The sequence below is a fragment of the Brachyhypopomus gauderio genome, chromosome 15 (assembly GCF_052324685.1).
Source record: "Brachyhypopomus gauderio isolate BG-103 chromosome 15, BGAUD_0.2, whole genome shotgun sequence".
Taxonomy (NCBI): domain Eukaryota; kingdom Metazoa; phylum Chordata; class Actinopteri; order Gymnotiformes; family Hypopomidae; genus Brachyhypopomus; species Brachyhypopomus gauderio.
This window is the reverse complement of record NC_135225.1, coordinates 2,703,261-2,710,971: the sequence shown is the minus strand read 5'-3', so window position 1 is coordinate 2,710,971 and position 7,711 is coordinate 2,703,261. Positions and strand designations below refer to the sequence as shown.

At 44.0% G+C, this 7,711-nt stretch overlaps 1 long non-coding RNA gene across 3 annotated transcripts; it reads left to right on the top strand.

Moving 5' to 3' along the window:
- The first annotated feature begins 2,432 nt into the window (after positions 1-2,432).
- Positions 2,433-6,051, top strand: LOC143477072 (uncharacterized). 3 transcript variants are annotated; one of them, XR_013121456.1, is made up of 4 exons: positions 2,433-2,818; positions 3,254-3,331; positions 3,680-3,714; positions 4,138-6,051. It is a non-coding gene; the product is annotated as an uncharacterized LOC143477072 (long non-coding RNA). The 3 variants fall into 3 exon arrangements; XR_013121457.1 differs by having other exon boundaries at positions 2,433-3,331; positions 4,246-6,051; XR_013121455.1 differs by having other exon boundaries at positions 2,433-3,331.
- The last annotated feature ends 1,660 nt before the right edge of the window (positions 6,052-7,711 follow it).

Genomic DNA, 7,711 nt, shown 5'->3' with positions numbered 1-7,711 from the left:
ACTGATATATCAATGTTTGGGAGTCTTATTACTTACTCCTGATAAACATTTCTACAATATTTTACAATTCCTTAATAGTAGGAAATTAAGTATTAATTAACCTTCTGAATTTGAAAGCACAAGATTATAATTCTTACATGAAAAGATAAATAAAAAAGGAATAAAACACGTATGAATGGTGTATGCCTCGTATGGTGTTTGGCTGTGATTTACAGTCAGGCCCGTTGACAGTCTTGCTGGGGCCCAGGACAAGAAAGTTTAATGTGCCCCCCCCCCCCGCGCACGTCATTTGAATTTCCTCTGTAGCAGACAATCCTTCTGTTAGGTCATATAGTATATAATATAGCCACACATCAAAGCTGTTTCTGACAGCTGACTGGTTTATACTTGACTATACTTATACTTTATACTTGAGGGTTCGCGCGAAAATGATGTAATCGCAGTGGCTCCGCCCGTACGGGAGGGCCTCGCGCGCTGTCGGTTCGCGAGGTCGTGCACCTCTCGAATTTTGTAACTTCGCGCGCGCCGCGCTTCAGCGCCATGAACAAAGTCATGTTTGTAGGGTTCATACACCTTTACAAGGTGGAATTCAAGCACGTGTACGGCACTTTAAAGGTCCATTTCAATATTCTCCAGCACGTTAAACTTAGTTAAGTTAAATATTTCTACATATACTCGAAATGATTCGAAATAATTCGCTTTTTATCACATTATTTAATGGTTGTTTATTTTCAAAATGCCCAATCTTAACGTCTTCACGAGAACTGTTCAGTCAGACAGCTATTTGTTGTGAAACGAAGTAGTTACAATTTCAAGCATTTTCAAGTACTTTAGCCTAAATTCCAGCACTTTTCAAACCTGGAACACAATGCAACTTTAAAATTCGTCAGGTAAATGTTTTTCCTTTCTTTTCTGCGCTCCAGATTTCTGTATTTACTTTAACTATCCACCACTGTATTTCCCGCTGTTGGGCCAGTACCAGCCGGCTACGGTCGGTGCTGGATCAAACCATTTTCCAGTGGGAGGTGGGGGTGTATGCACTTAATGGAAAATATGCAGATAGGTAAAAACATATATATTTGAGCCATTGAGCTTATTATGAGTACATAATTTTATATTAATGAAAGATTTCAAGATTGTTTAAAAATTATAGACTTTAAATAAAAAATAAATTGCTGGGCTCTTTGATGGGCCCCCCTGGCCCTAGGGCCCGGGACAACAGACCCGGTTGTCCCCCCCTGTCGACGGGGCTGTTTACAGTTATACGTATGTTTGGGTATAACAATGCTATGTCAGGACTCTTATCTGCACTTGATTAACAGTTTTTGTGAGCTATTGTGCAGTACATTTGTTGTTCAGCATCCTAAAACGTTATTTGTACCTTAAACCTTCATTGTAGCCTATGAAAATGACAAATCAGTGTTGATGAATTTCTTGTTTTTGATCTTAATATGTGATATTTATTTCATTGTTACCTGATAAGTAATCTGCTTTACACTACAATATTTTTAAGACAGATGTAATTTAGATTTAGATTACTTTTTCTCTTTTTAACTTTGGGCCTGGCTATCTAGCATCAGCACCCAAAACAACATTACCCAAAATGCAACGAGTGGGCGTACCCAGAGTGTCTATCTCTCTCTCTCTCTCTCTCTCTCTCTCTCATAGACGCACACAGACCCCTACATTTCAGCGTTTGAGAGGGCCGTTATGTTGGACTCATTGTAGCCCCTGTTCAGACAGCTAAACTCAGCTAAACTCCAGCAGGACGCCCCGCTGCATGCTTACACGTCGCCCAAAGGTTTCAGTAGCTACATCCGGGTGAACTTTTCACATCCACTTTGTTAAACCTGTTCGTCTGTTGCTAATTTGTCCAGGAAAGTGTTGTTGAATAAAAAAATGAACACCCTCTCCGATCATTACAACATACCAAGCCACTGACATCAATATGTGTCCGTATAGGTGCGTCTGAAGCACCATATATTTATGCAGTAATCGCTCCAACAGAGACCCCTGTTGGTGTGGTCATGCCAATCCCTGCAAATCGCTTACAAAAGAAATCGTAGCAAAAGTTTATGTTGCCATATGGGAAAATATTCCTTTCCACAGGATATCACTAGCTCAATTTAACTATTTAATTATCCGCTATGAGTGATTAGTATCCTCAAAGGTAAAATAATTAATGATGTTTTTCGACGTCGCAGACTCCAGATCTGCTGTTAAATTACAAGGATATTTGTCAGACCCGAACATCTGTAAACGGCGATCTGTGGTATGGTGCGAAAGCGGAGCCCCCCCCCCCCCCCCCCCCCCCCCCCCCCGACAGGTGCCTGGTCTCTCTCCAAAAGTTTAATTGAGCAGAAAAAGTTTCATAGTGAGCCGACAGTTGGCGCGTGCTTGCAGTGCGCCACTCACACCTGGTGTGCAAAAAAACAACTGGCGAGCCCTTCTGTTCTCCACACACAACAGCAGCTGGCTCTGCAGAAAGTTTTTGGGACCTTAAAAAACCCATCAGCAAAATACGATAATACCTTTTAATTAAAATTAATTGAGTAATTGCCTTATTAATCAGATAAAACCTGTTTTTTTTATTCCTCATAGGAACAGATGCCTTCTTTAGTTGATATATTGTATATATATCTGTCATTATGTTTAAAGTGAAATTCATATTCCGTGACTATAATAGAATTTATGGAAGATAATGAATTCATATCCAGAATATTGTTGATTGTGTTTTCTCTGAGCTACAGGGGTCTTTTATGGTAGATTAAGACTTTTCCTGGATGTGTTTGATCTTCGCACACTGTTTGTATCAGAGGTATGTGAGAGACGTTTGCTTCCCTTTAGCATTCAGCACATGGAAAGAAAAGGTGACTGTGTCACTGCAGAACAAAGTTAGAATAACTCACAGTTCTTGAGTGTGTTGTGAGCAATTAATTGATTGTTGCTTAATTCCTGAAGATTGTGGCCAAAAGTACCTTGAATGATCGTTTCACTATTCTGTTTTTGTTTATGTCAAGCAGCGATGTAGGTTTAATTTCAGGCACGCGGTTTCATTTCAGCTCTGGGGTGGGGGACACCGCTCACACCACCCAACGCAACACATTTTATGTTTCGTGTGAGCAGGAATTATTGGGAGGGGGCAAACACATCCTCCCAAACTAAATCTGTGACGTGAAGCAGCACAGCCCACATATAAAGCATTCAAAAATATATTTCCTGTGAAATTACGTTTGTTGTATTCTTGTCTTAGAGTCGACTTAATGAATGTGTGAAGCTTTTAGAAAGCTTCCAAGATGGCACTCTTCCTGCTGGTGTGACCAGTGCTCAGGTAAGGTCATAAAATAACACTCGCACCACACCTGCATGCAGGGTACTTAATTTTATTGCAAATAAATGCTTTATTGCAAACTGGATAAGGAATGATTTGATTTGATTTGATATTGATTGGCTGATAAAATTAAAGGGGGAACTTGACAGTAGGTGTCAACAAAGTCAGAGGTCAACATTGGAGGGTGTGTGGTAAATACAATGCCAGTCAAACATTTGGAAACCTACTCTGTTTATCAGTGGGGAACCGTTAGGGCCCTCTACGCCCTCTCAGAGGGCCTAAAATATTCTTAAAACATATATAATGTATATACTATAATTTATCCAATTTTATTTTATCTACTTACAGTTTGACAATGGACATCTAAACATCTGTGTTGGAAGGTGAGGGGTTAAGTGGAAGCCTGTGAGCCTGTGTCTCCCCCTATCAGGACTCTGATGCCCGCTGTTCGTTTACAGAGGCCCTGGCAGTTATAATTCAGTGCAATACCAGTTTCAAATGACAGTAAAATTGACCAATCATATCTTCCCTCTTAGTGGGCGGGCTTAACTGTATGCTAATTTCCACCTGCTGTGGCGATGCTAGCTGTCGTTAGCGTACCACCGCTAGCTAGTTCTGATTCATTCCTTTGATGCCCTCGTGCGCGTTGTTTACATATTCCGCTCCCGAGGAACCACGGAGCTGTGAACCTTATTTTGTTGGAACCTTATTTTGCTTAAGAAGTTATCTAGTACAGATATTATTGTTGAAAACAATTGAAAACATTAGGCTTTGCCACACCCTTTTGTCTCTTCATGTAATCCCAGTAATCCTGACGCGATGATTTTGAGATCAGGGCTCAGTCGAGGCCATATAATGACACCCAGGACTCCTTGTTCTTCTTCTTCTGTATGTTTGCTGTTGCCCTGCTGCAGAATAAATGTGGAACCAATCAGACGCCTCCGTGATGATACTGCATGATGGGTAAGTATCTGCTTGTATGTTTCAGCTCTGTGGGCATCATTAATCCTCAACAAATCCACAACTCTACCTGCTGAAATGCAGCCCAAACGTGCAAGGAACCTCCATGATGCTTCAATGTTGTCTCCAGCAAATCTTCTTTGCTGTGCTTTTTCAAAAGAGCTTGCACAGCAAACCTCAGTCTGCAGTGTAGCGGTGTTTGGCTGTTCCTCACCCACATTTAATCCTCCCATACAGCTGTTTCTAGTTCAGCTAATGACTTTGTCTCAACCTACAAAAAATCATTATCACCTCTTTGGTATAATTTGGTTAATCATACATATAACTATAATTCTACAAAAACTCTGACACAAATGTACCTAATAACACAGGCTCATGTGGTATGGTCACACCAAATATCGATAAACGTTGGACTGATATTGGTATTGAGTGCTTCCAACCTGTCTGTCCCATCCTAGCTTTGGGAAGCTCAAAAAATGAAATACATAATCTTTAGACATTCTTAATTTATGACTTATGGTAAGTTCACATTTGCATACTTACTCACAGGTAGACACACAAACTCACAGACCCCCAATTACTGCAGGGGTCTTAAGTAGTGTAATAAATGATGAATCGCAGGCTGTGATAGGCCCCCTGCCCTGTCCGTCTACTTCCACCCCACTTCCCTGTCCCACCCTTCCTGTGGGGTCATTACACCATCAGGCCGTCCTCCACCCAGACACCAGAGAGAAGTTCCTCATGCCCTTTTGCATGTCAGGTGAGGGTGTGAGTGTGTCTCTAGAGTGTTTGTGTGTGTGTGTAGGTGTGTGTGTAGGTTTGTGTGTGTCATGGCTGGTTGGCTGTTTGCTCCTTGTTACCAGCCCCGGAGACCTGGTCTGCGTGGCGGGGGGCCTGTGCGGACTGAGTGACGGGGAAAGGTCACACTCTGCTGGGCTCTGATTAAAGCCGCAGCCCCCCTGCTGCCTGGAACTGCTGTTGGGCCTCTCAGAAATAGGAGTATTTTGGTCTGGTGTTAACACAGCTATTTAAAGGCAGGAGAAAGAGAGCTGCTCACTGGAACAGGCTGATGGCCGCCACTGGAATGAAAGATGGAGGCTTTTTAGACTAATCACAGAGTTATTAGCATGTGAAAGGTCAGTGATGATGATATGTGCGAGTTGATCCAGGAGATAATTAAACTCATGGAGCAGGATCATCCACATTTTGTTCCATTCTACATTTTCTTTTATCTTCTTTTGCAAAGGAAATGTTTTCGTTTTCCTACTTGCTACACGTCCATATGAATTGGCATTTCTGCATCGACTCTTTGCTGTTTGTTTTTTTTTTTTTGTTTTTTCTGTATTCCCTTCAGTACCCCAGTGGTAAGTATCCAACAAGAAGAGGTGAAGATCAACCGTACTTTAAATCAGCGTTTCTCAAAGTGTGGGGGATATTGCAGGTGAGGCGCAAGCAATCGGAAGAAATGAACATTTTTAATGCCTGTTTGTGTTTGTTTTGCATAAGGCCTGGATCTTTAAAATATCTGTGGAACAGTGTGAACCAGGGCTAGATTCGGGCCTTTAATGAATTTGTACCGACCCCCCGTCAACAAATTACATTCGCCACCCCCCATTTGTATTTTATTACCATTTTGTTTGGGTGATTTGTTTTGTTAGACTGCAGTAACAACTTGCAGGCTAATGTTGTTTAATCTTATTTCCTCCATCTTGGGGTCCTCCACATATAACAGTTAACAGCTGTTCACTCTGGTAGGTTGGGTGGGGCTGCTCTGTTAGGATGGGTGGGGCTGCTCTGTTAGGTTGGGTGGGGCTACTCTGGTAGGATGGGTGGGGCTGCTCTGTTAGGTTGGGTGGGGCTGCTCTGTTAGGTTGGGTGGGGCTGCTCTGGTAGGATGGGTGGAGCTGCTCTGGTAGGATGGGTGGGGCTGCTCAGGTAGGATGGGTGGGGCTGCTCTGGTAGGATGGGTGGAGCTGCTCTGGTAGGATGGGTGGGGCTGCTCTGGTAGGATGGGTGGAGCTGCTCTGGTAGGATGGGTGGGGCTGCTCTGTTAGGTTGGGTGGGGCTGCTCTGTTAGGTTGGGTGGGGCTGCTCTGTTAGGTTGGGTGGGGCTGCTCTGGTAGGTTGGGTGGGGCTGCTCTGTTAAGTTGGGTGGGGCTGCTCTGGTAGGTTGGGTGGGGCTACTCTGGTAGGTTGGGTGGGGCTGCTCTGTTAGGTTGGGTGGGGCTGCTCTGTTAAGTTGGGTGGGGCTGCTCTGGTAGGTTGGGTGGGGCTGCTCTGTTAAGTTGGGTGGGGCTGCTCTGGTAGGTTGGGTGGGGCTGCTCTGGTAGGTTGGGTAGGGCTGCTCTGTTAAGTTGGGTGGGGCTGCTCTGGTAGGTTGGGTCGGGCTGCTACTGCCCCATCAGATTCTGGCCTCCACCTTCTGGCAGGTATACCACTAGTTCAGATGAGATGTGTAAAAGTGCTAATTTCTTTTTTAAAGTTTCTCTTCTTTGTTCTTGTTCTCTTCTTTTAATGAGCGTGTGTGTGTGTGTGTGTGTGTGTGTGTGTGTGTGTGTGTGTGTGTGTGTGTGTGTTTTCTGCGTGTGTGTGTGTGTGTGTGGCAGTGGCTGATCCAGAGTCAGGCGTTAGCCTGTGTGAACTATTGCAACCAGCAACACATCTCAGGTACAGCCAGCGTGACCTGTGGGGCGCGACCTGTGTGACGCGGCCTGTGCGGCGTGGCCTGTACAGTGGCCTATGTGACGTTAACTGTGCGGTGGCCTGTGCTCCAGCACGGTACAGATGCGGAGGCCAGTGTGTAGAGAGCAGCTTCATGCTGACGCCACCAGGCCAGATTTACTGAAGCCTTCAATATGCACACCTGTTCAGCCGAAGCACTCAAATGTGCATTTGGCTTAAATTATAGACGAGAGTAAATCTTGAAAAAAAAAGTTGAGAGAGCTCTAATGGTCATATTCAGCTGCACATAAAGAATGCTACAGGAGTTAATTGGGCATTGTAGAAGTTCACTGACCTGTGGGGGGATTTGACCGTGTACATCTGGCAATAAAACCTAATTTTTTTATTAGTTGTCATACTCCCATTTATGTTTTCCTTTGCTGTCCTGGCTGTTAACAGTATTATTTAGTGGATGATTTGTTTGTAGCCTACCTGCGTGTCAAAATTCTGCAGACACTTGGGTGCCGTCAGCAGTGCAGGTACCATTGCTGTGAGTTGAAGAAGCACGTCATTTGTAAATACACTTCATTGTTGTCAAATATAAATTTGTCAAACAAACTGATGTATTCTGGTCCCTAATTCACCGGGCACTATTTTCCACTGCACGGAGCTTAACACATGTGTCCATATGGCCACACCCCCCTGTGTCCTCTAGAGCCAATTAGCTGCCCTGCTGGGCGGCGGTTCGATGCCCTGGGG